This window comes from Aphelocoma coerulescens, chromosome 14 (assembly GCF_041296385.1).
Source record: "Aphelocoma coerulescens isolate FSJ_1873_10779 chromosome 14, UR_Acoe_1.0, whole genome shotgun sequence".
In the NCBI taxonomy this organism is placed as follows: domain Eukaryota; kingdom Metazoa; phylum Chordata; class Aves; order Passeriformes; family Corvidae; genus Aphelocoma; species Aphelocoma coerulescens.
The window spans coordinates 14,265,337-14,287,935 of NC_091028.1; the positions used below are offsets into that span (position 1 = coordinate 14,265,337).

The window sequence follows — 22,599 nt, forward strand, 5'->3', positions numbered from 1 at the left end:
GAATTTATAATATTCATGCAGTTTCTGTGCCAAATATACATAGTGCTGATACAGCAGGGATCTCAAAATATCAACCACCTGCTTGGAAGGAACAGAATTATGAATACATCTCCTTAAACAATAATTCATCATACTCAGAAGCCTAAAGTTAAGCTGTTCTAGAGCCAACACAGCTGCTTTATCAACTTATTTGGGGGATCCTGCTGACTTACAGTGCTGGGCATCATGCTTGCATCTCGTAGCTAAGATTAAACCCAAGACTGGCTGTGGCATGAAGGATCCCATTTTCCAGAGGGGAATCCGGAGTGGTGGGTGAGATGTCCACACTTCTCGTGCAGTGTGCCAGGAAGGGAACCATTCACAGTTAATGTATTCACCACGTCTGTGGGAAACCAGGAGAATCTTTGCACACCTCTCTGAAAACTGTAGGGAAATATCCCCTGTCCTCGAGGATCCTCACCCTTCACCCCCTCTAAAAGATGGTGATGGGGTGGAATTTTTTCCTGACTGAGGTCAGCTGAGGTACCAACTCAACAGAGCCAAAAAGACACCTTTTTCCCTAGGGAAAGCTGCTCTACCCACTGTAATGAAATTAATTTTAATCCTCATGACTTCGTGAGAAGACTTTGATCTCACATAATTCAGCTTTATGGGGTTTTTTTCCCAGACAGGCTAGGGCTACAGAAGTGAGACAGATTGAAAGCCCTCACAGCTGAGCTTGGAGGACTTACAGACAGTCTAGGGAGATATATGTGTGTAGCAAAAATGAATCACAGGACCTGAGTGGGGTTCTGGAGGATAAAAAACAGCACCACAGCATGATAGAGGCTTTAAGTCCATTTTCACTGTGCAGAGGCAGAATCCTGCTGTGCCCATTCCAGACAGGTGTTGGTCTAATTGGTCTTTTCTAACTTAGATTTTACAGCTTCCCTTAGCAGCCAGGTTCACTGTTTAAATATCCTTCATTAGGAAGCTTTTTCCAAACCTCTAATTTAAAATTTTGCTCTATGTGGAGCCAGGAACCTTTTTTGCCCCTTTGGTGACCAAGGCAGCATTTCAGAAGCACCTTCTTTGCAGACTTGTTGAGAATTAGAAGACCATTATCACATCTTTTTATTTCAAAGCTCTACAAATTCACCATTTTCAGCTTCATCCTTGCGAAAAGGAACTTTTTTTTAAAATTCTTTGTAATGCCTGTTGCTCTCCTGGAACCAGGGGTGCTTTAGCCCTTTCTGTCCCTTTCTCACTGACTGAATGTATTTCTGGATGGCCACTTCTGGGAAGGGGGCATCACAAACTGTCTTAGTAACTGGGACATCATCCTGCCTAATGAATGTTGCTAAAATGTTCAGACATGCTGGGATGAAAGCCTCCTGAGGGAATTTTAAACAGAGTACGAAGAAGTCTAACATTGCAAATACAGTCTGTTGAGAAACACCACTTTTACCAGTAGTTGCCATACTTCAACACAGCTGCTCATAGCAAAAAAAGGAAAACAGCCCAAAATACACAATCCTGCTCATTTTTACCTCAAGCAAGTTTGCATTATTACTCTGTCTCCAGGTCTTCTTTTTGGGAGCGTGTTCCTGACCAGGAGGTTTTCCAGCCAAGTGATGGATATGTAATCCAGCTCTGAAAGACACAGACACCTTTGAGGGGATGATTACTGCCTGGCCTTTGAAAATCACTCCAGACCAAATAGATCAGGCCTGTTTATATTAAAGAAAACCTGTGCCACTGTAAAGACAGCAACCACCCTCTTATTTATCTCTAGGAAATAACCTTTAGGGTTTTAACAAGTAAGGAAAAGGAATAGTTGTTTCAACCAGACTGTTACTGCCTGGAGGATCCAAATAGACCAAGGGTTGTTTTCAGGAACAAAATGCAAAACAAACTCGGGATGGGATGAGAACACAGCAAGAAAACTTCAGATTTATTTGAGATTACAAGGAGATTTGCCTATTTCATCCAAAACTCTCTTCTAATTAGCATTTTCGTCTCATCTACTGTCTCATTTTACCTTTTGCTCCCAAATAGTGCTGGAGGCTTGGTCCTAGGACAGCTCTCTGACATCACAATGTGTGCCTTCCCCATTTGACTGAAGATCCATTTCAGTGATGCAGAAAATTAATTAGGGCATTTTATTTCCTTCATAAGTAGACCTGTACACTGTTTCTAAGGCTGCAAATCTGTTAACTCTGTGAATGAATAAACACAAAATTAGGTTCCTTTTCCATGATTTCTGAAGCTGATAGCAATAACAGCCATGAAGGAATCTCAACACAGAATCTGCTGTTTTAACCATACTAGAAAACATTCTCTGTACCAATTAGAGAGATTACTTTGCTCCCAGTGATGCAGAGAACTGAACAATCAGGCAGATATACTAACCAGATGTCACTTTGTCAGACAAGAGGAAGGAGTATTCTGTGGCAAATGGAAGACAGTCTGTGGGATGCCCATTGGCTCATGCAAAATTTTCTTTTTATTCCCATAATCACTTTTTTTCTGTGGTCTTTCCCCAGCCTTTGCTCATGAGCAGCATGAATAGATGAAAGGGCTCCCATTTGTGTATCTGTGGCTCAGCTGGGCCAGTGGCCACGTGCCCTGAGGAGGTGATGGCTGTGTACAGGTGATGCCTCACCTCACCTGCTCTGCCGGTACACCACAGTGAAGCATTAAAATGTCAGGAGGCAAAAATGTGGATTCATGTCTTCAGCTTCAGTCATTCTAAACCTCTACGGGGCTTGTCAGGGCAAAACTGACAAACCACTGAAGGTACAGAAAGAAATGAAGCCACAAAAGGGATTCACAATAACAGCAACCAGGCATCAGCCCTGTGCTCAGATGTTTTTGCTCAACAAGCCTTTGGAAACATTAGTCATGTTCAGGTTTTCAGAAGTGATATATTTCACTGGATTAAAACCTTTGTGATATTAGGACTCCATGAGTGAAAAATAGTTCTTTCTACCCATATCTAATAAATATATGTTTGAGGCTCAAGTTGGTTTAATGCGAATTCATGCTCAACTGTGCGTGTGATGTTTGGATATAAACAACATTTTCACATTGCACGATATTACCCTATTGCTCTTGTGTCTTTTCTCAGACCAACCTATGTATCTTTAAGGTATTTTCTTCTTGGGGCTGATTTGATAATTTAAAATGCGTGCACTAAAATTCACTGTCTTTAAATTGGGCTAAAGGCATCAAAGTTTAGTTATGTATAGTCCAGTTAAATTATTTTGACTGAGCTAACTTGCTGCGAAGTGGCATCTTTTATTGCAAAATAGGCCAAAAGATTTTCCACTCTGTATTGTTGGTGAGGTTAGAACAACCAAGCAGACTCCAGACCCAGCACCTGCTCACCTGGAAATCCTCTGTGTTGTCTCAGCAAGCAATTCAAGGTAGAGCACAAAAGAAAAGTCATCCTACTCAGGAATGGAACATAAAGCCCCTTTCTGCTCAACTCCAAACATGTGCTGAATGCTCCCCAATCATTTTAGCTGTTATTTTGTCCTTGGCTGCTTCAAGACAAGGGAGCGAATCTCAGCGCATTTGAATCCCAGCAGCTGCGGTGGCGAGTGATGAGCATTTATTCCAGCAGGAAGTCCTGCCCAGAATCTTTCCTAACTGCAAGATCCCTCTTACTGCTAAGCAGGATATTCCATGCCACATTATGCTAATGTAGTGGCGTTTTTCCAGCAAGCACAATTTGTCCACAGCACCACAGTGACAGCGATGACCACGACCCCCTAACTCAGCCACCCATTGCACCTAATAATTGTTAACTGCATTTTGAAATCATCCATAGGTGCTCCTCCTTAGTGGCCACAGAATTAACAGATCTGTTAAACTCCAGGAATAAGAACTGTATTCTTAAAAAGGTAAATTAGTTGTCTGGGGATGGCTTAATCTATGGAGGGCTCATTGCAGTGTGAATATTGTCCTGAATCATAAAGTGCTTTTAATTAAGAAAAGGTTAGGTCGAGCAACTATGTCTTTATATTCTTTTTGTTAAAAATCTAAAAAAACCTCCCAACCTCAAAACAAACAAACAAAAAGCATTGCCATATTAAGGCAATGGAGGATTAAGCAAAGCAGTATTATTAAAAACTAAGTACAGGTTTTATTTAGGGGCAGAGGCCCTCTGTCCAACAGGAAGGTTCTTGGCCTCCAAATCACCTTGCATTTCCACCACCCATTTCCACGCTCCCCGGCCAGTCCACACCGCAGCTCTCAGCTCCCCTGCCTACTAACAGATCCTCTCCTTGATTTGTGCAAAGGCAGATTAGGCAGAGAGGTAAGAGTTGAGAGAAAATGCTTCTCTGCAGCAAACGCAGCCTGCAGACCCCGCTTCCCCCAGCCCTGGGTAGCAATTATTTCTGTGTAATAGGCAGTCACCCCCTGACCCTCCCCTTCAGCATGCAATGCTTCCCCTGTCAAGAGCTAATCCCTTTGTTAGCTACTCAGCTGCACATTCATTTAGGAGGGCTAATGACTTACACTGTTCCTTCTCTGCAGGATTTCGATGGACATGTAATTAGAGGTGAATGGAGTCTTCAGACGTACAGCAACCACGAAAGCCAGCGGCAAAGTCAAAGTGTTTGTCTAATTCTGCAGTCGGCTCTTTTCAGTGAACGAAACCATGTGGTCAGCTGCACAAAGAGGAGAAGAAAGTAGAAAAGGAGAAGCAAAAAAAAAAAAAAGAAAAAACAACAAAAAAAACCCCAAATCAGCCTTTAAATAAAAAAAAAAAAAAAAAAAAAAAAGGTGGGTTGCCTGGCACTTACAAAGCTCTGAGATGAAAAGGAACGTGTTTCAATATATTTTTGGTCAGGGTGCCAGTGAGCACGTTGGAAGATCAATGCCAGCAAAGAATTTGTCCTTCTCATACAGAGGGAAGAAATAGCTAAAGGTGGAAGGCTTTGTTTTGAAGTGCTTGAGATGCTTAATCATTAGCAGAATAAATGTGAGAGCTGGAAAGCTACAGAAAAATAAATGAAGGTGAACTAAAGAAATTTTTGTGTGCCACAACACTGGCGTAAAGATTTGAGTATTTTTTTATGTAAGTCATCCACATCTGCCACGCCTCAGGAAACATCCTGCAGCTCTTACACCAGGTGAGTTTGGCCTTTTGAAGTCCCAGGGGGTTTTTTGCATATGTATTAACGTCACTGGATGAAGTAGAAAAGTGTAACAGGGAGCCATTATCTTGGTAGATTTTAGATGAAATAAAACCTCTCAGCTCTGATTTCTGGACAAACTACAGAGAAGGTCCCATTTTGCTGCAAGCCCTCACTTCCTCTCCACCACACAGGGGTTTGTGGATGATCCCAGCAAGAAGGGCTGGCTGCCAGCTGGCCATTTATGTCACTTTTGGCAGCATGGCACATCATCACAAGGTCTGGTGGTGCTGGCTGAAGGCACAGCAAAGCAGGGAGGTGCTGAAATGGGCTTGAGACTCCCCCCCAGCACAGTCACACAGAATCCAGCTACCAGGTGATACCTGCCCTCTGCCTCCCTGCATGGTGCTTCCTGCTAATTTCTCACACCTCATGTGGCTGCAGATTGTTTTCTGCTTCCCATAATTTTTTGGCAGGGTTTGGGGTTTTTTATTTTATATTGCTGTATAAACTCTTCCTGTGTTTTTGGTCCCTCATCACTGGTTTCTCTGCACACTGCATGTCCACCCTTTTATTGAGGCTGCACAATCTCCCTGCCATTGACCATTTGTCCATTTTGGAGCAGGGAATCTCCATTCTCCATATAGATTACACAAAGTGCATCCTTGGATGAAATAGTGCTTGTATTAAATAACACCCATTCCTATTTTCTCAGTTACACAATAAACAGTCAAAGTGATCTTTTTATGAATCAAAGTAAGACACCTTCACTAGTGCTCTGAATTCAGAAGCATAATTTCATTAAAAATGAAAAAACTGAGTAATAATTAATAATTGTTTTAATTCAGTCTGGGCTTATGAGCTAATATCTCTCACAGAGTTGTCTAATACAATTATAAACATAATTTCATGCTTAATGAAATATAAATGATGCAATTGAATGGTGCACTCCAAAGATATCTCCCTATCAATCAATTGTCCTCCCAACACTTTCATCTTTCCCGTGTGCTTCAGGTAGTGATTTTATTTGAAATGTGGCTCATTTTGATTTGATTTGCAGACAGCAAGCAGCAGATATTCCATCCTGTCCCTGAGGACGTCAGTCTGATGGTAAGGTGTCATCACAATTTAAACTGGGTGTCTTACTGCTGGTATGGGGCCGTTTTATCTCCTGAGATCTGGATTCAGAGCCCTGCCTCTCGAGTGAGCACAGCACAGCCTGTCCTCACCCCTGCAGCAGCAAAGCCCCTCATTGACTGCAACAAGAAAACACATCCACAAATGTCTCTGCCTTCATGGCAGCCTGTCTGCCACCACACCAGCAGGGACAGGATGATTTGCTACTGATAACATCAGAAGATAACTGTGAGCCACCACATTTGATTTTCTGGGTGACCTGGGATCTGCTCATAGTCACACATATGAATGTACACTTATTGCTTTTTTTTTTTTTTAATTATCATCTTTATCACTGATATCACTACTCCCTTTTTGAATTATAGCAGTAATTTCTCTCCCACTTTGGCCAGCTGGCTCGCAATGCCCAGTGGTGTGATTGTGGAAAAACTTGTGTGCAGTTGCATGACTTGCAGCTACAGATAGGTAAAACTTTGTAACACTTACTCACTAATTTCTTGTCTTTGCATTCCAAGAGCCACAGAGATGCCCATCCTCACCATGTGCCTACAGAGTGGGAGGAAGAAATAAAATTAATCCCTCTGGATCAGAGCTGTAACAATCCTGACAGAAGGACAGGGGTGAGAGCAAAATCCACCAAACAATAATTCTTGCTGAGGTTTGGGTCTATGCAGTAAATATATGTTTTATCTTGCTGGGGCTTGGGTATAATTGAATGGAAGTTTGTTGGAAAATTAGCCCAGACATGCTGAAAGCTTCACACAACTCGAAACCAGGCAGCTTTGCTTGGTTCAGGTTTAATTATGAATGGTTCACTCAGCCCTGGTAATGACTCACATTCACTAACTAGCCTATACATGAGATGTGACAAAAGTGTAGCTTAGATACACAAAGCATAATTATTTAATGATGAAGTAAAGTTGATTAGGAAGCCTTTAAGCTATTACACTCTTAGTAGGGTATTTTGCAGTCACTGAATAAATGAACATAATTTAATTCTTAAAAGCTGTATAGCTCCTGCTGCTTTTGGAAATTATAAGTAGCTAACACGATAGGTTTTTCCCATTATAGAACTCTATATGCTACAGCAAACAGCATACAGAATGCAATGCAATGCCACTAAGAATAAGGAAAACTGTTCTTAGTGACTATCCAGGCTAAAAATGATGGAACTCCCATATCCACTCACAATCGTGAACCTGACAAATCAAGCTTGTAAGCCTGTGGTGTGATCTGAAAACCTAACAAGCTTCCAAGAAGAATCTCTGTTTTAAAAATACATTCTTTCTTCCTGGATTCTTTTTCTTTTTTTTTTTTTTTCCTCATGATATGTGCAAGACTAAACAGCCTGAGAACGGCTGTGCCATTGAAGGGACATATTTATATTTTATGTAGCTGTGTTCCAATTATGAAATTGATCCATGGATAAAAATCCCTTTAGGGTAGCTATTAATGAGATTGTCTGCTCTGAGTGCATCCAGTAATGAGATTAGCTATGCATTTATCCTGAGCAGAGATAAACCAAAGGCAAGTTTGTGCCAAGATAAGACAGTTTTGAATGGCAATTAAACCTGGGACATAATGTGTGTGCAGATGTCTGTGGGAGGCTGCAGGATGGGAAGTTGGTTTTCATCTGCAGAAGTGTAAGAAGTGCTCCTGAGTGTAACAGGTAGGGAGAAATAGGCTTTTCACAGGAGTGAGATTAAACTCGATCTCAAAACTCAAAATATTTGAATCTGGAATTTACAAACCAGTACTATAAAATGTGCACCCTGGCCTTTTTTGGCTTTTTCTCCACTTATGAAAGGCTTGTAAACACCCTTGACAATTGCTGGCTGCTCAGTGAGACAAGACTCGATCAACACTGCTGGAGTTCAGAACACAGCACCTTAACAGCACCCAGGCACAGCCTTGCACGCTGCCTAATGCAGGCAAATCCAAGAGTGATGCTCTGAGACAAATGATCTCAAGCATTTCCTACAGGATTTGCAGCAGAAATGCCCCTGCCACAGTCGTGGCATCGTGGGACACAAAACCTTGCACCAGGAATTAATCAGGGGCAGTTTGGGTAGCCTGGAGGAGCAGCCAGAGCAGCCCAGGGCTGCCACATACCGATTTTTCATGAGCTAAATTACTTAAGAAATTTGGATGTTTGACACTTCAGCTAGATGTATTCAAAAGGAACAAACAGATTTCTGCTGTCTATTCACAGACCTCGAAGGAATGGTTGTAAGTTTTTAAAATATCCACTAAATGAGTATTCTATTAAGTGGGGACTGCACAGAGTATATGCAGGAAATGTGTGTGTGCCTTGAATGTAGCTGTGTACCACAATGAACCTTCTGTTAAAAAGTGCAAAAAACATATGTAGGTGTTATTATATTTAGCGTTTGTCTCACCGAGTAATTTATTCACAGGTAATTGCTTGTTTAACTTATTTAAAGTGGCACAGCATCAAGTTCTTATCTGCTGCAGAAAGCTGCTGGATTCCCACCTCTCTCAGGTAAAACACCTGGATCCTTCCACACCCCATCTCATTTGACAGAAGAACACGGTCAAGCAAAGCCACCCTACAATTTTTCACTCAAAAATAATTCATAGACCTGCCTTTTTCTTATAAACCATATTAAAAAGCACTAGGGGAATTCAGTAATTTAGCAAGAAATACTGGATTTAGCAGCTTCTCCCGTTAGACTGTCTGTTCCCTGCCAGGACAGCAGACTCTTCCAAAGCCTGTCCTTTGTGTCACATATGGTCACACACTGCTGAGCACTGACATTAATTCTCCTCACAGATACTTTGAATCATCAACTTTGTTTTGCCTCTTGGGTTCCCTCCTTCAGAATTCTAAAAAATCATCTCTCTTCTAAATTAGCATCAAAGATTTGCTGGTTGGGTACAAGATCTCTCAGCTCTTTTTGAAAACTATGCTAATTTTGCTTTTCTATGTCCTTCCTTCACTGCCCCCTCCTGTAATCAGGATCCCGAAGTGTGCTTTCTGATGAGGATTAAGCCATGACCCATGCATGATTGCAGGAAATAAGCCTTTAAAGTGTGCCTAAGTGCTCTGCTTGTTTGAAGCTACTGATCCTTAAAATAGATATCTGTAAAAATGTGTAATTTCAAATGTTTCTGCAGATATTGCTCCAGTGTGTGTGACAAGGAGACACATCAAGCCAAGTTATATCAGTTATGCTCCATTATATCATGAACTGAGACAAAGGAATCAAAATATACAGTAATACTTCAAATGAAAATTCAACTCCTGTACAGATTCTTTCCCTAGTTACCACTTGCAAAGCATCAAAATATTCCTCTTGATTTTGGGGGTTTATTTTAGCTATTCACCAAAAATCTTTTCTGTGTAAAAGTATTTCATGTATTATGAGAAAGGATGAACAATTATTCCTTGTTAATATTCTCAATATCTTTCACGATTTCAAGTCCAGAGGGTCCGATGTTCATTCTTGTACGGATCATTTCTTCCTTCCAGACCCACCTTATTTTCTTGCTCTCCATCCTTTCTTGTTCCTGTCTCGTCTTTTCCAGAGAAGATGATCACGAGTGGGGTTTGTGAGCTGGTCCACCACAGAGAACCCTGATAAAATTGTAACAAGAAATGCCATTATTTTCTTCTCCGGCACTTTCCACATTATTCCCATCACTGTTCCCTTGGTTGATCACCTCTCATCCTTGAATGGCTTTTGCAGGAACCATACACAAGGACTCAGAGATCTTTCTCCTAAATAAGTTTTTATAACAAAGCTGTGTGAACTAAGAAGTCAACCAAATCAGAAGAGGCAGGTGGGGCAGAGTCGTTTCTTTGTCTCCCGTGGCTCAGTGCACAAATCACTTCTGGGAAGCATCAGAAATCTGGGAGAATACAGCAAGACCAGGACTTCTCCAGGAAACCCCATTTGTTGGTTTTTGTGACCTTTCTGATCAGAGATAACGTGAAAAGTAGAAGAATAGATTTTTTCTTTCTTTCTTTCTTTTTCTTTCCTTCTTTTTCAGGGACCTTTTGTCCCTTTGGGGATATCAGGTATCGAGAGCCATCATTGGAAGCTCAGTGTAACAAGATGCCCTAGAAATCCTAAGGTACTCTCTGGCAGTTTTAAATCCCCAAAACTCACTAAGCTTAGTGGCAAAGCTCTTTAAAGTATTGAGTATATTGATAGAAGTAGAATACTCTTGCTCCCTCCTCATCAGTCTCTCAAGGCTCTTAGTACACAATTTTGGCCTATTTAATGTTACTTTAATCTTAACCAAGTCAAGATAAGGTCAGATATTTCACCTTCACTGAAGTTCTCAGCCCTCTTATGCCTGTGTGCATAGAAACCTGTGAGAAAAACATTTCCATCATTTCCACAGCAATGATCAAAGAAAATCACAAATGCAATGGACTTCAAAGAAAAGGGCAATGGCCTAAACCTAGCTCTGAGGCAGTGTACACGAAATTGGCGAGATCTGAACTCAATTGCCTAAAAACAGCTTCCAGTTTGCAGCACTGGCTATTTAAGGGAGCACAGGCTCGAGGTCTTTGGGTACCTGCTGCTCCCTGGGGTGGCAGAGACGCATCTGCAGAGCTGCTCCTGCAGCTGCTCTCACCTCTGGACAGGGAAGCTTCAGCAGGAGGGAATTTTAAGTCTTTGGATTCTCACATGTGCAAATTGAGAGAGAGAGAAACAAAAACCAAACAAAAAATGCAGTCCAAAGAAGAGAAACAGAAAAGGAGATGCCATTCTGTGCAGCACCTGTCCCTGGGGCTTATTCTGAGCCTGTAAAATCCCCTCCTCACCTTCACCATTTATATTCCCACCACTGCTGCAGGGGGAGGGAATACGGACACTAACTGCTCTACAGGGCACTGGGAAGGCAGTCCATGCCTTCCCTCCCTTCCTCAGGCTCTGCCAAGTTCAGAACTAGCAACCACACCACAGATGGGAGAGAAATGGGGCTCTGCTGCAGTCTGGCTTGTATTTGACATTGTCTACCAAGGGGGAATGGTCCTAGCCTTGGAAAGCTGCAGCTCCATTCTGCTGTGGGCCCAGGCAACGCCCTCCAGCAGCAGTTCCAATGCTTTAAGCTATTTATTTGCCAGGGTATGCTATTTAAATCCACCTTCCTAATGTGCATCGCTGCTGCCAAAGGCAATTTTCTGTAGGAGCTTGGGGAAGAGGGGAGATGGGAGAAAAGGATGTATCCCCCCCCCCCCCCCATCCTTCCCCCCGAGGCAGCAATGGAAAGCTGGGAGGTGAAAACTCAAGGGTTTCATTTAACAGAGTTAAAGCCTCCATTTCTGCCCACTGTGGTGCCTGCACAATCATAGAGAAATATATCTTGGTTAAATTTTTGATGAGCTTTCGGCTGCTCTAAATAATTAACCAGGACCTCTCTCATTTGAACACGGGTGCAACTTTTCATGTTTCAAGCGTTTCCCGCCTTAATCACAAGGGAATCGCTCGAGTTATCCAGGCCACTCGATATATTTATTTATTTTCAACAGCACCAGTCAAAACAAATTTTGAGCCTTTATGCAGGGAAGGGAGAAAGCAGTTTCCTTTTGGTCTCACTCCAGGTAAATCCCCAAGAGAAGTATGTGTCTTGTTTCCTGTAGCTGAATAATAGAGATTGATAGGTTAATCAGTTCCAATACAACTTACAGGGCCAGAGCGTGCACTCAAATCCTAAGTTTTGACATTCCCCAAGTCCAGGATGTTTCAAAGATGTTAGTGCAGGATATCACAGCGCAGTTTTTGAAAGACAGATGCATTAATAAGGATATTTCTGTATCCCCTCATAGAAAGCAGAGGAGGCTGATCCTGCTGTTGACAGGCTGCTTGTATGACAGTCCAACTACTGAAGTCAGTCCTGCTCCACCACCATGTAACAGCATGGAAAATGAGGGCTTAAAAACACTCCTGTCCCATCATTAAGTGTCACAAGGAGCTGGGCTGTTGTTTTATGCAGAAATCAGACTATCTTGTGAGTATATGAAGTGGCATTAAGTGTATTAAATATTGGATTCAGTCCCCTAATGAGGGACTTTGATCTTCTATCATAAGACTCAGATGTGAAAATTTGACTCTAAAAGCAGATTAGTAAAAAAAGCTCCTTCCTAACCATTCCGTTCTAGTGGTGCTCAGTAAGTCACAGACTGAGCCTTGAATTCACATAAAAAACCTGCAATATGAAATTAGCTGTGTTCACTCTGCAAGTGCAGTTGTCTGCAAAGGGGGACGAAGGGGCATGGAGGCGAGCTGGTGAAAATTTGGCTTCAAGTCATTTTTCAGCATACCTCCCTGTGAGCTTCGATATCCCATCCCAAAAACGGGACCCACATCAGCCTGTCTCAAAGACATCATAGGAAAACAAACATATCTAAAATTGCAGAGGGCTTCAAAATACCATAGACAAAGGAGCAGGCTGCACTGTCAGCTGAATTTCTAACAAATGTCTACCCAGGGCTTTCAAACTTGTCAATAAATTCAGGATTAATGATCTCAGCTTGTGCCATTTTGTAACTCGTTACTTTAGGCACAAAGCTGGTGAGCTTGTTTAGTCCTACATGACTTTCTTTTCTTCCTATGGATGGTCACTGCAAAAATCCAAGCCAGTTATTTTCCCAGGAGCTAGTTGTTGTTTAGCTTTTACCATAACTGAGTTTCTGTATATTCTGCTTTCACTAATTTGTCCCCTTTTGCAGTAAAAACTGTCATAACTGCTCAATTTAAAATGCAGACTGCCGGAGAAGGAGCCTCCTGAGAAGTGACAGGTTTGGAGAAGTACTTTGTGTGCAGGAGAGCATTTTAAATTGAAAGCTCTCAATTTCTGCAATGAGACTGGCAGAGCTACATACTATTAAAACTGGAGTCTTAAAGGATTTTCCTCACTAAATATTCTTTGGTGCTGGTCCTGTCTTCAAACAGGTTCTGCAGTTTGTAGACATAGGTCAAAATTCACTTGTTTTTCCTTTGATGGTATTGTTGTCAATGCTTATATTTGGCCATAGGTGCCAAAAGCATCAACCAAGATGAAGATCGAAAGCATTAGAACTGGGTAAAGTGCTGGAGTTTCACTGTCTCAAGAGTTTCTTTGGTCCAGCTAAGCATCCAGACATTAAAAGCCAACTCAGAAGCATCATCTTGCAACAGGGGCAGAGTAAGATTTTCTTCTTTTATGAGAGCATTGCACAAACCAGCCGTGTTTGTGAGCCACTCCCATGGCACTTGAGGCAGAGAGGGGTGCTTAGTGCAAAGTGAGCCAAGGAGCTGCTTTTCTTCTCCAGCAATTACTGCTGACCCCAACTGTGGCCACCTCAGTCAGGTGGCCACACGTCCACCACCCTCCCAGCACTAAGGACATGAATTTGGCCTCAGGCCTACACACCTGCTTTTCATCTTCGTGTCATCTTTGTGTGACCCCAGCAGGTCACAAAGGGCATCTGAGACTCCTCCAAGGTTTCCATCTCCCTCATCAAGATGCACTAAATATGTTTGGAAACCCGGCCTTTAACCTGCCTTTGCAGCAGTTCTTGCTCCTCTTTGCCTCTTTTCTATCGAGTGCAGTGTAAATGCAATCCCTCCCTCCACAGCAGCCCCCCCGAGCTCTGTGCTCATGGCAGGGTAGGACCCTATTAAGAAGGATCATTTAGGAGCCCCTTTACTCTGAATAAGAAAAACAAAGTCCCCCATTATCTCAGCATCTATTTGGCAGTGCTGGCTTAGTGGTTGAGCTCCATAATCTTAAGGGTCTTTTACTAAAAGATTCCATGATCTTATTCAGTCTTTTTCCAGCTTAATTTTTATATATCTACATACGTTAGGTCATCTACTATTTCTGTGGGCTAATGCATTGTCATATGTTCTATTTCAGTAACACTGAGTGTGATTTATTAAAATGACAGACCACACTCCAGTCTTCAATGCAGGGCTAATTTGTTCCTACTTTTTATACAGTTCCTCACATAATTTCCAACATTCAAGAGAATAAGTATTTATTTTAATCACCGTGTGCTGCATATGTAATTTTTTTTTCCTAGGTGAAATTTCCTTTTAATGGAGGCTGGGTCATGAGAGAGCAATTATATGAGTTATGTGCACGTTGCAGAATAATTTAAAATCAGCTTTAGGTCAATCTTTTTTAATTATCTATTTTATCAACGCTTTTTGACTAGCAATTTAAATAATTGTGTTTGCCTAATACCTGGAAGTGTAACTGCTTTTAGGTGGCCTTCATTCTGATCTCAGTATCACCGCATACTGCGCATGTTTGCATCTGTCTACGTGGTGACAGATTTGTGGTGACAGCTTGTATAACTTATTTATAAAATGACAAATTATTTTAGGATTTCTTGAAGTTCACAGACTGTAAATATGGAGAAACACCTGCTTGCTGCAGAAATCTGAAGAGGATCTGCTAAGTCAAAGGGAAACTGCGTGAATTGGTGAAGAGCGCTTTGCTAATGCGACAAAATCCCGTGGGCCATCCTTATGCCGGTCCAGGTTGCAGGCAGGGCTTCCTGGATGTAATTTTTTAGCTACAAAGTCCCTGTTGCTGAAGTCAGATGTGACAAGAAGGGTTCCCGAAGCCTCACCTGGAGCCCACGGGGAGAAACAGCCTCCTCCTGGTGTCAGTTCAGAGCAGGAGCCAAGTGGAAGTGCTTTGAGTGGCATCTGGCAAAGCCCCTTCACAGAGCCCAGATGGAGCCAAGCAGTGCCCAAAACACACATGTCCTTCTGTGTCCTGCAAGGAAAAATCCTCTCTGTGCTTCACTTTGGGCTTTCTCAAGCAAAGACTGCAGCAAGTGGCCCAGGGCTGTTTCCATCCCAGCCCGAAGCGTGCCAAGGCTGTCACAGTCACTGCAGTAGGAGTCTCACTCTGAAGCCACCTTGTTAACATAGAAGGATGAGTTCATCAGCAGGAGGCTTCACTGGTGTGGAGTCTGGGATGTCCAGCTGATGGGCTATAGAAAGAATAACAAGAGCCTCTGGTAGCAATTAGCCCCTGTAGAAATTCCCAGCAGAAGGAGCAGGAGTAAACAGGTGAATTGCCTCGCAGGAGCCCGAAGCAGGCAGAGCAGTACTGCAGGCACAGATTGAATTGCACAATCAGGCACTGAGCACACAGAGCCTGCTGTGCATCCCTGCAGCACCAGCCATGGCCAGTGGCTGTGTCCTGGGAGAACAGACAATGAAAATAACCCACTGCACCCCAGCTGATGGGGGTTCTGCCTTTAAAAATAAGTTATCACATGTGCCTGAATGAAGCCTACCTAGACACAGCCTTCTAACAGACAGATAAACCACTATGCACCTCTCTCAGAAGGCTATTCTCACAGCCACTTTCATACATAATAAAGATACTTATCAGCATCACTTAAAAAAGATACTAGTTTAAATTTAGCATCCTGATATCCCACTCATAGAAGCATCCATTTATCAGCTACTTAATGGCCTCTTGCTTGAAGGACAGCTTCTTTTCTAATCTGATGGATGGTTTCATATTGTCCAGGTGAGTTCTTGGTTTCATTCAGCAGCCCTGGGTAAGTTAGGATTTTTGGCCCATAATATTCTGAATATTATTTGGCCAGCAGTGAACATCAATGCCTAAGCTCCGTGCCAGCTCTGATTACTGTTGTGCACTGGTCAGCCTGTTGGGTACAGCCTGCAGGACACATGGCCAATGACCACTTTGGTGTCAGGCCAAGTCTGGCCTGGACAGGAATATTTAAAGTTTCAATGCTCATAATAAAGCAATATAGCAGCATATCAATTACAACAAAATTAGTTTCAGAATTGCTACTGGATGCAAATGTACATAGCATTGACATTTATTTTCCTACCAAGAAAGACTTAATTTTGTTTTTGAGAGTGACTAAGGATATTGGCATAGCACTTTGTGTTTTTCAAATTGTCTCTATTTGAAAAATGAACTATCCCTCAAGGAAAATTAAATGAACCTTTTTCTTTGCTCTTTCAATCCTTCTGCTGGAAGCCCAGTGCTGTAACTGCGTGTAAGCCAGAGATAGACAAGTTGCTCCTTTGAGCATTGATTTCCCAAGAAGCATATAGACAAAAAAAACCTCTAGCAGGAATAAAACTAAACAATTCAGACTACCCTCATTGTCAGAAGAAATGCAGGGACTTACTGTGCACATGATGGGATAGGACTTGGTCAGACCACGTAGGGATGCACAGGAGGTTGCACAATTTCAGGAATAAAAAGAGAGAAGGGGATGAGTGAACAGGCTCAAAGGTAGTGGCAGGGAGACACAAACCCCACAGATCACCCCCACACCTGGTATTACCCCTTAGAAATTTTCTATCTCCATTTAGGGCCTTTCATCCTGCTTGCAGCATCAATTTCACTGAACAGAGCAGTGTTTCTGACTAGCTTACTCCTGTTAGACTTTGAAAATACTGTGGAGTGTTTCTCCATCAACAGAAAACCTTCCTCCTGGCTTTATCTGTCTCGATAATAAGAGTGCACAGCACACAGGGTGTCTGCAGCTTCCCCCCAGCCCAGACCCAGAAGTGTTGGGGAGGACTCACCCTCACATCCTTGTGCTCAGCCCTGGAACAGAAAGGCTGCTGCCATCCCTTCTGCTCTGCAAAGACTCATCCTCTGCTTCCATGTGGTTTTATATTCCACCCCTTTGGTCACGTTTTCTACCTGCAAGCACATTTTCTGCTCGTTCACTTTGGCATCCTCTTTGTCTGAGTGTGAACACACAGGTCTATGCACACTCCTGTGCTCTTCCTGTGCATTTTTACACGTGGCTGTATGTTTGTATTTCACTTGTGATTGTTTCCTTCCTGCTGCACTGAAAAGCTGTAAACATTCCAATTTCTTCTGGCACATAGAAGCAGCTATGATTGCAACCGTGCTAGTCCGGTGATAACAGCTGACACATCCATTTCTGATCACAGCTTCTGTGGGCAGCCTGCCTCTCACTCTCTATTTGGTAAGGAAAAATAAGGGTTCTTCACAAAAGATAAAACTGTGTCAGCTTGCACTCACCTCGGGAGATGCTGAGCTCTGAGGCAGGTGAGCTTAATGCTAGGATTGAAGTCACACAGTGTTAAGCTGAAAGTTGCAAACACATTTTTAGGTACATTAGGATCAGGTAGTTACAAGACTCTTAAAATAAACTCCAGAAGTTCTGCTTATATAGTAAAATGATATAGTTAAGCTGAAAATAGATTGGAGTGACATAAAAACATATGTACTTATGTGGAAAAGACTTTTTCTGTAATCACCCTCTGTCTTCATATAAACAGATGCTCACAGCATTTAATCCTGAAATGGTACAAATCTGAAGAGCACCAAAACCTCAGATTTCTTCAGCTGTATCAATATTACAGCTACCTCTATGTTATCATATCAAAAGCAGTACCACAATTAGAGACAGGTCATTTGTGATCTACATATGAATGCATTGAAGTATACATGAATCTAAAAAAAAAAAAAAAGCAGCTTCATTAAAAAAAAAAAAAAAAAGGGGCAGCTAAAAGATTATCAGAAAGTGATATAGAAAATTTGACACCTGAACTGACTGGGAGGGTGTACTGTGACACTGAAACTCCAGTGCTAAAGGATTGGATGGATAGATTAAAAGGGGATAATACAGATGATGGAGATTTCAAAACCAACAATTTCTCTGACATTGAAAAGGATTTCCCCTTGCACAGGCAGCTGCACTGCCAGAACTGCAAAAGGGAAGCTGTTCCCTGCCTACTTTACATTTCAACAGTGTTTAATTTAGCTTAACTTCAGCCACTGGGCCTGAAACTGTCTCAAGCACTTGAGAGGTTCTGTAAGATCAAACATAGATTTTCATATCTATTTGCTTTAGAGTTTATTGTGTATTATCAGGAACATTTGTGATTGAAATCAGGCTTTACTGGCTGAGAATACTCACAATTTGTCAAGTGCCCTGCATTTACTGCCCAGCATGACATCACAATACAGGACATTGACATCTTCTCCCTCAGCAGTGAACTCACACTTCAGCTGCAGGGGTTGAAGGTCTGAGGTCAGGACAAAACAGAGATCATCACAGAGACATCCCAGGTAGCTCACTCAGGCCTGTTCTGACAGGAGGGCTGAGGTGGCAGTAGGTCTGTCTCACCCCCAGGTCTTTATCTCTGCAAGTACATACAGAGACAAGAGCAACCTCCATCCCTGCGGGCAGAGATGTGGGTCCAGGAGCCATCAAGGAATGCACCAGCCAGAACCAGCAAATGAACAGAGCCAGCACAGTGCCATGAGCTGATTTTGACCACAGAGCTCCCCTGTGGCTTTTAACACCCCTTACCCACAAAGTTCCCAGTGGAGCCCCAGTTTCCAGCACTGTTTGCTGCAGTCAGTCTCCTGGGTTTTTCTCCAGCAGACTCATCGCAGGCCTGTCCTTCCTGCAGGACCTCGAGTCGTGCCAAAAGCCATACTGTGCATCTGTGGTGTGCTCCAAACCTCCTGGAGGAGTACCAGCCCAGCCCAGACAGAGCCACTGTGATGTTCTGAGTCCACACAGCACAGAGTGCTCTGCATTTCTGTGCCAAGCCCAGCCACTAACTGAGCTCGGAACAGCTCCAGGGGCCCTGCAGACCAAACACAATTCCAGTGAACTGTTAGAGCTCCTTCTTGGAAAGGACCACTAGGACTGCAGAGCAGGGTGAGATGCCATTTGTACAAACTGTGTCGCCAACAGTGCAGAGGGACTTGCAGTCTGTGGTGAAAGCAGCGTGTGGGCAGCACACGGAGATCAGCTCTTCTGAAATCCTTCCAGACCTGCTGGTTCCTCTGCAAGTGTTTAAAGGTAGCTGGGTACATGGACAAGTCTCACTGCGTGACTTTTTGGCAAACTGAGTTGGTTTGAATGGAATGGAGCTTAGTAATCAGTCCTGCTCTACCACTGTGCTGTTCAGAACTATGGGCTCCATCTCCACAGAGCTACAACAAAGAGCTACCACCCTGCTCTGGGACTCAATATTCACACACAAATAACTCAAATGAGATGATTTTTCTTTCTTAGCTGTATCAGAATGCACTGGCACTGCTTAATCTTTTGCTGATTAACTTTAATGTTTGGTTTTTAAAATAAGGGCATGCTCAAGTTCTTAAATTCCAGGAACACGAACAGCAAGCGAAGTGCTTGCAAAGCAGCTTTTCTGACTGCACCTGCTGGGGTTTGCTGCCATGCATCACTCCTGGGGAGTGTGTGCAGGAGCAAAAACACCCAAGTGCTGGGGAAAATTCTGTCTGCATCACCACAGCTTTTCAGATTTTTGTAATTTTATTTTTGTGAATATGAAAACACATTTATAGTATGTTTACAAACACGTGTGGATAATTTTCACGTGCTGCCTTTGAAGAGTGATGAAGGTGTTTAACATGGAAGGGCTGAACAGCACCTGGTGGTTTCATACAAGATGCTGAAGGTGATGTTTCTTGCATAATAGATCACCTGTAAGAAACTGAATGAGGCCCTGAGATGGTTTTGAGATTTTAAATGAAACAAAATTAAAGCCATGCGGTGTTAGCTTTGTCATGTTAAATGTGTTTTCTGTCTCTGCATACACTTATAATTCTTCTTTTCGTTTTCACAAACACAACTTTGAACAACAAACATGCTCTAGGACCACAGTAGAGACAATATAAATAATACAAATAAAATCCTCTATACAGAAAAATAAAGGCAAGATTAGTTTTTACTTCCATCTAAAACTTACCTGGCTGTCCTTTAGTCACTTTACAGGACACAAAGAGCCATAAAAGTTGCCACCTTTTTGAACTTGGGAGAAATGCAGAATGGGTGCATAACTTTGTGAAGGACAAAAGGATCTGGGTTCAGGTGATGGTTCCCATCTCTGCTGTAGAGCTGCAATATAATGAACAGTTCAAAGGTGTCAGAATCTGTAGTGAGATTAAAGGCCAGGAGCAGCACATACAACTTGTAAAAAAGAGAAAAAACAGACAAAGCTGCTTCCTATCACCTGTTGGATCTGGTTGCTTTACAGCCCTGGTTTTTGTACAATTTTAGCTCACAAGAGCAATTTAATAATTTATTCTGGACCTGATATCCTATAAACAGCCTCTCTGACTATTTCAGAAGGAGCAGATTTCCCAGCGCTGGAGGGCTGGATACCCTTCAGACTGGGCACCCACCATTGCAGAGGCTGGTATTTAAAAACTCAGACACCAAGAATTTTCAGTCTTGATCAGCACCCAACAGACTCCTTTGTTTGAATCTTTAATTCCACCATTAGGCATGAAAGTCTGTTCAAATAATGTGGGTTTGGACATTTCACCTTTTGCCTGTTTTAAACTATCTTTATAAATCACCCAAAGAGTTACTGTCTTAGAATAACCTGACTTACACCAGCCTGGACACAGCACCTACTCCTCTGCAGGTACCACTTGCACAGCTTTGTTCTGTGCTACTCAATTAGCAATTTGTCAAATACCCCTCCCTAATAATATATTAGACATCAACACGAAGAACACAAACTATCTCTCTTCTCTGCGTTCTCAGTGTCTGAAGCTGTGCTGATTTATTCCAGAGGAGGCAATGCTCCTTGGAGAACAAGAGTATGGATACAGGCTGTGGCATGGCTGGAGGACCCCAGCCTGCAGAGGCATAGTGGCATTAAGGTATATTTTGTTAATTTTTCCCCCCTAGGACAGTCTCTTTGCTGGGCAAGGCTAAGTGAGTGACAGCCTTAGGTAGACACAAATTTAATTGCTGATTTAGATACTTACAGTCCAGGCACAGATTCTTCTTTCATGCTGTTTAGTCCAAATAAAGCAAATCTAAAGGCAGAAGGAAAGGCAGGAATATTCAGTTGCAATGGGAAGCAGAGCTCACTGCACTGAGATTCTTGCCCCAGGCATGGCTGGAGCAGATTCACTCCGGCAGTGTCCTGCCACACTGAGTGTCTCCTGCACCCTCAGGTCTCCACCTTTTCATCCTGCCACCCTCAATATGTGCCCTGGCAGACATGGCTTAGCAAATGGCCACGAGTGACCCACAGCCCCCAGCACCAAGAGGGGTCGGGAGAGGGTGGTGGCACTTGGGCACAATGTTCTGTGTGGCTGTGGCTGGTGCCACGAGGGCTCAGAGCTGCCCCTGAGTCTTCGGCTGAGGTCAGAGCTCAGCAGGGAGTGGTGGCTCCAGCTTCTCCCACCCCACAGCACTCCAAGTGCCACAGCCCATCACTGCTGTCAGCTGCCAGGCACAATTCAATCTCTTTTGCAGAAGCTAATCTCTTCACAGCAGCGTTTATACACAAATTAATGAAAGATCAGAATATAAAGATGTTCATTTTTGATTAGTTGCCCATTTACAGGAAATTCAGTTAAAACTGTTTAGTTTTATCCTCACTAGACAAAATAAGCTCGACAGGATATTTTAGCCTCTGGATTACGTAGATAACACACAGAAATGTCATTTACATTTTCATTCTTTTCACAGAGCAACAAACCCATGCTTGCAAGCAAATTAAAATTCAGAACTTAATTGGATTTTTATATTCTCTTTAAACAGGTAATATTGTTTTTCTTCTTTTTATTATTGTATCAGAGAATTGTGTTTCATTTTGAGAGTGTGCCACTGAAGGTGAGAGGCCCTCTGTGCTAAATGGTTCATTTAACACCATTAAAATCTACGTTTCTCCAACATGTTTGAGGATTTAGATTGTTGAATGCCAGCATTTCAGTATTGTTAAACAACAGAAAGGCTATGGAAAATTACTTTCTTGGGTGTAGGCATGAACACACTTATGTGTGCATGTATATATCCACACAAACACAGGCATGTACATTGTGTATCTGCTTGCCTGTGCACACATACACTTATACACCCATTTACAAACGTGTGTGTGTATCTGTGCATGCAAATGCAGACAAAATGTTCCAGTAATTTATCTCTGCGTGCTCACAGTTTGCCGTAACTTGACAAGCCATTTGAGAAAAACAAACAAAACATGTATTTTGTTTGAGTATTTCTGAAAACTTACTATGGTATGAAAACATTGGAAACAATTCACTATTCCCTTTTTTTTCCTTCTTCTTTCTGCTTATCGTAAGGTGGCACCTTCTGATCCTGTATATAAGAACTGATCTCTGATGGTGACAGTAAAGCCCAAGTCTCCCATATCCCACTGAGGTGAAATTCTTATTAAAGCAGAGTAAGAAACATCTGTGAGAAAACTTCACTTTGTATTTTCATTGAAGAAGATACTGAGAATGGGACTCTGGCAGGAAACAGCATTTTTAAGGATGAGCAGAGGGAAAAGCCACCTTGATGAGGTCACCTCCAGGTTATATGGTCATT

The 22,599-nt window shown here is 42.5% G+C and overlaps 3 long non-coding RNA genes across 10 annotated transcripts in view; 1 reads left to right on the plus strand and 2 right to left on the minus strand.

The window, feature by feature from the left end:
- Positions 1-2,034: 2,034 nt before the first annotated feature.
- Positions 2,035-14,947, minus strand: LOC138118454 (uncharacterized). The gene is made up of 5 exons (XR_011155159.1): positions 14,860-14,947; positions 9,763-9,861; positions 6,750-6,809; positions 4,507-4,658; positions 2,035-2,198 (listed from the first exon to the last, which is right to left on the minus strand). It is a non-coding gene; the product is annotated as an uncharacterized lncRNA (long non-coding RNA).
- Positions 4,773-22,598, plus strand: LOC138118453 (uncharacterized). 2 transcript variants are annotated; one of them, XR_011155157.1, is made up of 7 exons: positions 4,773-5,123; positions 6,187-6,236; positions 6,779-6,883; positions 8,681-8,766; positions 20,800-20,918; positions 21,739-21,810; positions 22,353-22,598. It is a non-coding gene; the product is annotated as an uncharacterized lncRNA (long non-coding RNA). The 2 variants fall into 2 exon arrangements; XR_011155158.1 differs by lacking the exons at positions 20,800-20,918; positions 21,739-21,810; positions 22,353-22,598 and adding an exon at positions 14,611-14,872.
- Positions 15,802-22,599, minus strand: part of LOC138118452 (uncharacterized) — a 143,927-nt gene continuing 137,129 nt past the window's right edge. For 5 of the 7 annotated variants that reach the window (XR_011155150.1, XR_011155154.1, XR_011155151.1 and 2 more), the window contains 3 exons: positions 21,027-21,077; positions 19,997-20,145; positions 15,802-19,741 (listed from right to left, as the gene is read on the minus strand). This is a non-coding gene — a long non-coding RNA (uncharacterized lncRNA). The remainder of the gene's footprint in view (positions 19,742-19,996; positions 20,146-21,026; positions 21,078-22,599) is intronic. The other 2 variants (XR_011155156.1, XR_011155155.1) reach the window with 2 other exon arrangements.